Source organism: Quercus suber, unplaced genomic scaffold, assembly GCF_002906115.3.
Source record: "Quercus suber isolate HL8 unplaced genomic scaffold, Cork oak 2.0 scaffold_74, whole genome shotgun sequence".
NCBI lineage: Eukaryota > Viridiplantae > Streptophyta > Magnoliopsida > Fagales > Fagaceae > Quercus > Quercus suber.
In genome coordinates this window covers 1,077,824-1,087,263 of record NW_027069539.1, presented here as the reverse complement: position 1 = coordinate 1,087,263, position 9,440 = coordinate 1,077,824, and the positions used below count along the sequence as shown (strand labels likewise).

The following is a 9,440-nucleotide window of genomic DNA, read 5'->3' as shown; positions in this document are numbered from 1 at the left end:
ATTGTACGCTCTCTGCTTAACACACTTTTTTTTTCTTTTTTTCTTTTTTTGCCGTTTTAATTTGGTGCTGGTTTATTGTGAGTCCAAATCTTCTGTCCCACTTTTCCTGCTCCACTCTATACTCCACCAATAAATACTTACCACATGTTCACCTAATTAATTAAATATTATCATTATTGACTTATTAATCCTACAGTTATTAATTAATAGTATCACGTGGCAAGTATTTATTGGTGGAGTATAGAGTGGAGCAGGAAAATATCTTCTGTCCCACTTTTCCTGCTCCACTCTATACTCCACCAATAAATACTTACCACATGTTCACCTAATTAATTAAATATTATCATTATTGACTTATTAATCCTACAGTTATTAATTAATAGTATCACGTGGCAAGTATTTATTGGTGGAGTATAGAGTGGAGCAGGAAAAGTGGGACAGAAGATTTGGACTCGTTTATTGTAGCTGTTGTGCAGGGGGGATTGCAAGTCAATGACTAACGTTCGTTGGTCAAGTTGTCTTTGTAAACAAACAGGGGCTAGTGCAAATTGGGATATTTAGATGTAGGCCCTGTTTGTTTTCAGATGATATAGAGTGAGTTTTGGGCCAATTGTGCATTGTACTAGTGTTTGAGTTTCTCTTTTTGGAAAATAACATAAATTGGACCTCTAGAGTCTTGAGTCTAGAGTTTCTAATCACTTTGGAATTAGGTTTTTAAGTTCATAATTTTGTCGATTAAAGTCTTAAACTTATAAATTCGTTTCAATTTAAAGTTTTTGTCCATCTTCATTATTATGGCCACTAGAGGAGTAACTAAAAATGAAATATCGTTAATAAAATTTAGCGTTTCACCTAAATAACTAACTTTAATTTTCTGACATAAAAATATTATTTTAACTTTTCCACTCTAACTTGAGCTTTCTCTCTAATTATTATACTCTATTTACTCATTGATTGCTAAATGATATACGAGTAAGTCCTAAGTGAAATAGGCAAGTTTGATAAACGGTTTTTAGCTTTTCTTTATTTTGTTATTGCCCAGACTAACAGAAATGAGTAACGAAGTTGAACAGATGTTTTAAATTGAAATGAATTCATAAATTTGGGATTTTAATTGACAAATTTAAAATAAGAGGTCTAATCTTAAATATTGTCCAGTTTTGATTTGAAACTAAAGAAACCCTAGATTTGATTTGTAACAGTTCTATATTTAGGGTTAATAAAATTATGGCCAATGGAGGAGTAAAGAAAAATGAAACATCATTAATAAAATTTAATGTTTCACCTGAATAACTAACTTTGATTTTTTGACATAAAAAATTCTTTTAACTTTTCCACTCAAACTTGAGCTCTCTCTAATCATTACACTCTATTTATTTATTGATTGCTAAATGATTTATGAGTAAGTCCTAAGTGAAATAGGCATGTTTGATAAACGGTTTCTAACTTTTCTCCATTTTGTTATTACCTAGACTAATGGAAATGAGTAACGAAGTTGAATTGATGTTTTAAATTGAAATGAATTCATAAATCTAGGATTTTAATTGACAAATTTAAAATTAAGGGATCTAATCTTAAATATTGTCAAGTTTTGATTTGAAACTAAAGAAACCTTAATTTAATTTGTAACAGTTTTATATTTAGGGTTAAACCACCCCTCAAACGTAAAATTGAAAATGTAATTTTATGTAGCTATTTTTGGGTTATATAAAATTTAATGGGTTATATAAAATCTAAATCGACATCGGTGAAACTGCATTCTACGTGATTATGAAGGCCAAATATTGACTGTAATGAGCAAGGTCAACTCAATACAATTTAAGTTTAAAGCGATTTTTTTAAATAGGAAATTGTTTATATTTAATTAGTAATTTTGTATCTTAATATGATATTTAAATATTTTTCGATTCTTGATATACAAAATTATTAATGAAATTTCTTTAACATCTCATTTTCAATTAATAAAATGACTAATTCAATCCATCTAAAGTAAAATTTTACCAATTTTAAATAGAAAAAAATTATTAAAATGTGGCCTCTGTTTTTTAGAAACCAATTATTCTTCCTAAGAGAGGGTCTTTGATAATGAGTAAAACCTTTTTGTAGAACAAGGATTGCGCAAACTCAATGTTGACGCAATGCCGCATGATGCAGATGGCGTTGGATGTTGGCATCTTGGATTCTTGGTACTCATATTGTCATCTTTGAAGAGTATTTAAAATATAACACAAACTGGTTTTAACAGACAAAACTGAATCTTTGTCAAGCTGGGGTAACATAGAGGTAAATCTTCGGTTTTGTTTGACTGGTTTTAGACTTCAGAGGTTAGGGCCCGTTTGGTAGCCCTATTTGAGCAACATTTTTTATATTTCAAATACACTTACACATATTTTCACACACATTTTCACCCACACGTATATCAAAAATATTCAAATAACATTACTCAAACTCCTCAACTAAACACCCCCTTCAGCAAAGAGTTTAGCCCATTTATGCTTGTCTCCTCGTAGGAAGGTGAACAAGTGTGGATGGAGGACTATCCATCTTTCTTAAGGCCTTTGTTTTGGTCTTGGATTCTTGTACTACTATGTAATTTTACTTTATTCAATCAATAAAATTGCCACATTTTAATTTTTAAAAAAAGTTTACCTTGGTGAGACTGCAGATCAACCCAAACCTATCTATTAATCAACTCATTTATAAAACTCCCTTAAACAAACTCATAGCTTAAATGAAACAAGTGAAATTATATGACAGTATTTAATTGTTAACACTGAAATTATATAATCATAATCATATAACAATGTTTTAAAATGCGCTTGAGTCACATATCCAATTTTTTTTTTTTTTTAATGTGCTTAATTTTGGGTGAAGTGTTCGAGCCTTACCAACTAAATCAATTCTCATAGACTGTTTTAATGTGCTTAATTTGTATCATTGTAAATTTTTTTTTTTAGAATCAATCATAATTGGGCTAATAAAGTCATTATATAAATGTCATTTGTTCATATAATATCCTTGAGAATCTTAATATTGTTATTTATTTTTTAAAATCATCAATTAACTAGTAAGTAAACCCATTATTGATCGATGCACCTTATATTGGTTAGCACCTACCCTATATTTTAATCGGGTGCAAAACTTGGGGTTTCTTTACATAAGATATGTTTTGGTACCGGTATGAAAAATACCAACAATATAATAATGATACTTAGGGCATTGTTACATAATAAAAATTAACCAATTAGCTCTCTCTCTCTCTCTCTTCAATTGATAAGTTATTCTCTAATTTGGTTGATCCTAAATCCATATTCTGTCCTCCATCTAATTGCTATTGAAGGAGGATGTGCCCTTTAAATTATTGGCTTTCAGTTCATTGACCATACAATGTTATAGTCGACCTTAGAAAGTCTACCAGAAAGGCTCTAAGTCTTAGGTCTTAGCAATTAGCTCATTAACCATGCAACCTTAGCTATGTTCTACAAAATTGACTTTTTTAAACCCTTAAAGAGTATTTAGAATAACACAATATCAGGACTCTTTTGTTAGATTTCCGTTGCTTTAATTGGACGGAAAATGCCACAAAGACATGTTTTAAGCGGGAATTACTTGCGGGAATTAGTTACTGTGCACTGTTTTGGTTCACGTGATATCCATGTGATCATTTATTAACCAAAAGAAGCGATAGAAGTTTAACAGAAGAATCAGATGTGTTATTTTAAATATCACGACTGTTTAAAAAGTCAATTTTGTAATGTATTTGATAACCATAATAACTTGTATTTTTACATTTTTTTTTTAAGGACAACTTGTATCTTTACATATAACTCAAAATAGGAGAAAAAATAAATGAAAATAAGGTTGAGCTTGATTTATTTTAATATGCAAATATTAAAAATATGACTTCTCTCCTCTGACATTGAGTATAATAAGTGGCAGAGTATTAGATATTGGGTAGAACTAATAAATAGTAAGATTAGGTGTAGTACATTAGGTTCTCTAATTAGATTCAAACACTTGGTTGTTTTGAATTTAATTATTATTGAAAAAGATAATACTATTTTTATTTTATTGGTCAATATCAATTTATTGGATTTTGAGAATACCAATTGATGCATTCAACTATTTGAATATAATTGGGGAACTTAATGTACTGCACTTAAGGCACTAAGTTTTACTTACTGTGTTTGGTTCAACGAAAAATATTTTCTAGAAAAGAAATTATTTTCAAATGTTTGGTTGTATTCCTGAAAATACCTTAGAAAATATTTTCAAGTGTTTGGTTACAATTTTAAAAGTGCTTTGGAAAACATATTTTCTACTACTTTCTCACATTTTCTCATTTCCCAAACATATGTGTGTATATATATATATATATATAAAAGGAGAAAAATTTTAGATAAAAAAATTGTGATCGAGGACTGGGGTGTCGGCGGCCATAGGCCACCAGTGACAATGGTTGGGCATTGGAGACCAAGGATTTTAGTGGGGGGTATGCAGTGGAGATTCAATTGATAAGTTTTGGGTGAGATGGAATATAGTTTACAAAAAATTAAAGTTGTAAACCAATTTATGCTACAAGTATCTTTATTTTACGGTTGGCAGAAAAACAATTTCCGTTGCTTCAAATACGCGAGTACAAAAATATGTTCCAGAAATAATTCTTTGCCATTCACGTGGAACGCTTGTATGTAGAAATATTAAGCTTCCAAACCATTAACAACAAAGTGGCTGTAGTTTAGTGGTAAGAATTCCACGTTGTGGCCGTGGAGACCTGGGCTCGAATCCCAGCAGCCACACTTTTTTCTCCATTTTGCCACACTTTTTTCTCCATTTTGCTATTTTTCCAGCCTTTTCTACGGGGAGCCACACAATACACGTAGTGTTCTCTCAGCAATTTTTTTTTTAGTGGGGAGAATAAATTAAGTTCTCTAAGTGGTAATGGCTCAGTTGGATTCCATGCTTCGAAAACTTGCAGTTCATGGTCTAGTGTCGTACCATCAGATACTGCTAGTGCTAGTTCTTCAAACCGAAGAGAAATAACATCACAATCAAAGAAAGAAAGAAAGAAAGAAGATACTGTGTGGCTATTGACTAAATCAAAACAAAACAAAAAAAAGCCACCAAACAAAACAAAACAAAACAAAGATGCAACATATGTCAGAGAGGAAAAGTATATGCCTTGTTACTCTATCTTTGAGAGCTGCATGTCGTTTGGATCTCTTTTCCCCTCTTGAATTTTAAAATTTCAACCTCACCGGGGTCTTATTGGCCAAGGAAGCACGACACTGTTTTTTATACGTAACCTTCATCTTCAGATTAATTCACATTTCAGTGAAAGACTAATTGCTTTAATTTCTAGTGGAGGTAGTGGAATTATGAATTGACGTAGATACTAGAGAATTTCTGCTTTCTAGCTTTTGTATTATCTGCAAATGCGATGATTTTTGTGTCGTATATATATACACACACATATACTTGTAGGTAGGTGGAGTGAAACACGAAACCGTAGTACTGATTTGACAATCATAGAGGTCGAATGTCCAATGATTCACCATGCAAGAGTATGCAAGAAGATAAAATGCTAATCATTAGCTAGGCCTAGCTAGGCCAGAGACCAACAAATGGGGTACGTCGGCCATTCTGAAGGTCAAGGTTTTTTCTTTTGGATAGATTCCGAAGGTCAAGTTAATTAATTAAGAAAGTTACATAATAAGCTCAAGCAAAATTATAGAGTACTAGGATGATGGGGAGCACATATTTCTCTATGTAATCAAGAGGCCTAGGTTCGGACAATACACCATCCCCTCATTAAGTTTGAAGGTGGTGCTTCCTATAGTTGTAAGGAAAAATAGCTCTTTCACTTTGCATTAAATTCTAATAGAGGTTAATGGACTGTAATTAATACTGGATGACGGATGTCAAAGGAGGTGTCCTTTTCCATACCTTCTTTTTAGGTAGATAAGATTGGTTGTTCTGAAGCGTGAACTCGTCAGTCAGTGTGTGGAGACAAGAGTGGTCTTTAGCCTGTAAGAATGTACTCTCGAGAGTGGTCACCGGTGTGGTGCCTGTCACAACGCCTCCAATGCCAAAGTCAGTATCCGAAACTTTTTAAGAATGAGCAATATAATGTAATAGAATCAAAGAAATCTCTCGGTATCTATCTCAGTGTGTACGTAACTTGTTCTTGGCAATGTGAGGGCTTTATATATGTTGTTACAGCTTCTAGCCATTGGGGCAGTTATGATGGTTTTAATGCCCTTCTGGGTAACGTTTTCTGCCTCATAATGTTGCTTTAATTTGCTCCCAACAGTTTGTACAATTGGCTTTGTAACCGTCCAGGGTGTTATTGGCAGCATTGAATGAAATGTCTACCCTCGTCAGTGAAGTGGATACTCGTCCTTTCAAGCCCGTCTCGTCTGTCCCATTGAGCTCGTCTATACTTGATTTCGTCAGTCCCATCAGCTACCCTCGGATTCCGTGGTCGTCATGACATGTTATGTTGACCAGGGAAGGTGAATGGTTTTTGGATTGTAAGCGGTTAGGTTTCCGTGTCGTATTAAATGCGTTGCGGCGGCGTCTTTTGGGTTGTAGCCTACGTGGCACAGTTTGACTAGTGGAGTTAATGCTCCACATGATAGGACTATTGGTTTTCCCGCTGGTTTTTTAGTTTCCCAATTCTTGGTTTTAAACTTCCCCTCTTCTCACTTTTTCCTTCTCACTCTTTTCAAAAATCCTTCAATCATTGCTCTGACCATCTTCTTCGGCGACCTCATTCTGCTATTTTCCTCCAACTCAGTGCATGGCGCGGTGGTGCTTCCCCTTTTCACTGCTTTCTAAAGGTACGCCCACTCTCTTTTTCCCTTCTATGCCTTTCCTTTCTTTTCTGTTACAACCTTGTTTCTGATTACTTTCCTCTCCTCTTTTCCTTCTTTTTCTTTGCTTTGTTCTTGCTTTCTTGGGGGTTTAGCTTATACTGTGTCTTCTTTTCAGTTTTCATGGTCCATAGCTCTGAGGTTAGGATAGTCTGCCCATTAATTTCTTTCCTATTTGCTCACTTAGGGGGGGTCCTTAGGTGTTTTTCCTCATATTGAGAATTTTGTTTTTGAGGGCAATTTTTTGAGCGTAGCATTGGCTGACTTGTTGCCCTTGCTTCGTCAATCACTAGATTGGTTTGCCAACGAGGTGAGAGAGCGAAGGAATATGTCCGAGGTTAGGTCGAGCGAGCTCGAGATTGGGTTGTCGTCTAGCGGCGGCCCAGCGGAGGGGGATACCGCCATCTCTGCCCCTCTAAAGGTTAGGGCTTTCCATGCTTTAGAAGAGAAGTGTGGGCTGGACGCTGACACACTTAAGAGATTTAAGGATAGATTTCAATTCCCAGATCGGGTTAGGGTTCGTCTGCCCAATGAGGAGGAACGGGCTTGCCACTTCTTCCCAGGCGAGGTGTGCTTTTACGAGTCTGCCTTTGTCTGTGGGCTGAGGTTTCCTGTTCATCCCTTCTTTATGGAACTATTAGACCATTTTGTTATTGCTCCTGGGCAACTTATGCCTAAGTCGTGGAGAATACTGGTTAGTTGTATGGGGATATAGCTGGCCGCCACGGATGGAGATATGCTTAGGGTTGACGAGCTCATCTATTTGTATCACTTGAAAGCGTCAAAGGATCACGGGTACTATGAACTGGTGTCTTGGGAGAGGAAGACTAGGATTGTCAAGAAGTTACCTTCGTCCTTCAGATACTGGAAGTCTAGGTTTTTCTTTGTGTTTGGGGACGATTTTGAAACTCCCTCGGGCGAGGTTTGGGGTGATCTCCCGAGGTTGCATCATCGGTGGGGAACCCCAACCTTAGGTGCGTCAATATTCCCTTTCATGCATTAAGTTCTATTGTGCTTGCCTTTATCGTTATTGATTCTCTTACTTCTTCTTCTGTGCAGTTAAGAGATGGCCCAAGTTGAAGAGCGGGTATAAGGAGTGGGTTCAGAAGGCGATTGAATACGCGCAGACGATTGAAAGTTGGGACGTCCTTGTAGATCCCAGGACACTTGCCTTCTATTGTCTTGGCCCAGATCCTTCCAGTTACGTCCTGCGAAACCTTGATATTGAGGGAAAAAAGAGTAAGTATTGAGTTCGTCAGTATTCAACTTATACCTATCTCTTCACTTTTTTTTTTTTAAAACAAGTGTTTCCTTCTTGCAGAGATGACGACCAAGTTCAACAAAGATATGTACGCTAAGATGAGGGCCAAGAAGGATGAGCCTCTGTCGAACTTGGGAAAAAAATCTATGTGCGTCACTGGAAAAAGTGGCTCTGTCCCTCCCGTTTCTTCTGTCAACCTAATTGTGTTGGGGGTTGCGACAACGAGAACCGCTTCTTCCACGACTTCAGTGGAGGAGATCGGGGGTACTCCCATTTCCAAGAGGCCAAGGTTGTCCGAGAAGGAGAAGGAGAAAGGCGACCCTCGTCCATCCACGCTCTGGACTGATGAGAGGCTTGTAGTGGACAGAGATCACGGAGTAGTGACTGCTGCGGATCTGAAGGTCTTATCCAGCGTTCCGTTCAAAGACGTGGCTACTCGCCACGTTCACAAGCTTGTACAGGTTAGTTCGCTTGCGCCACCCTCCATTTTTTTTTTTACTGACTACTCTGAATTTCTTTTCTAGGTTCTAGGAGAAAGTATTCATATCACTTCTGAATATCTTACCCAGGAGATGAGGGCGGTGTCCCTTACGTCCAGGATGGAAACTCTAGAGGCGGAGAACTCTACGCTAAGAAAGAATCTTATTGATTCTATAGGCGAGGCTGCTTCCCTGAAGGAGAAAGTGAAGACACTAGATGACGATCTTAAGGTTGAGCGTCAGTTGACACTGGAAAAGGATGAGCAGCTCTTAGGTGCTAAGGAGAAGCTGAAGACGATAGCTGCGAGGTCGGTGGAAGCATTCCAAACTACCAACGAATATAGCACCATTTTGTTTAGCTGGTATTTCAAAGGATTTGAGCTCCTGAGGAGATACCTTATGAAGCATCCTTCTGGGGTAGACATGGAGAAGTTGGACTTGGAGGAGGTAGACCAGGAAATGGCTGCTGACGAGGCCGTCTAATCTTCTGCCATTGAGCCCGACGCTCATGAGGATGTCCCTGCTAATGATGCTCCAACTGGTGAAGACGATGCTGCCAATGCCTGACTCTGATATTTGTGAAAATTTCTTTTTGTTTTGGTGGATGCCTGTCATGTTTTTGGGCAATTTTTTTTTTTTTTTAAGATCTAATTTCTGAACACTTGCTTTTTATTTTATTTTGAGAACAATATTGGTAACCCAATGTTTATGGGTTTTATGTAAAAACAATGGTAATTGCCCTTGGTTTTGGGACTTTAATTAAATTTGCTGCATACTTACTTGTACCCGTGATTGCACACTTGTTTGTTGAGTTTTGCCTGAGTC

At 36.5% G+C, this 9,440-nt stretch overlaps 1 non-coding gene across 1 annotated transcript; it reads left to right on the top strand.

Moving 5' to 3' along the window:
• Nucleotides 1-4,727: 4,727 nt before the first annotated feature.
• Nucleotides 4,728-4,799, top strand: TRNAH-GUG (transfer RNA histidin (anticodon GUG)). The gene has a single exon. It is a non-coding gene; the product is annotated as a tRNA-His (tRNA).
• The last annotated feature ends 4,641 nt before the right edge of the window (nucleotides 4,800-9,440 follow it).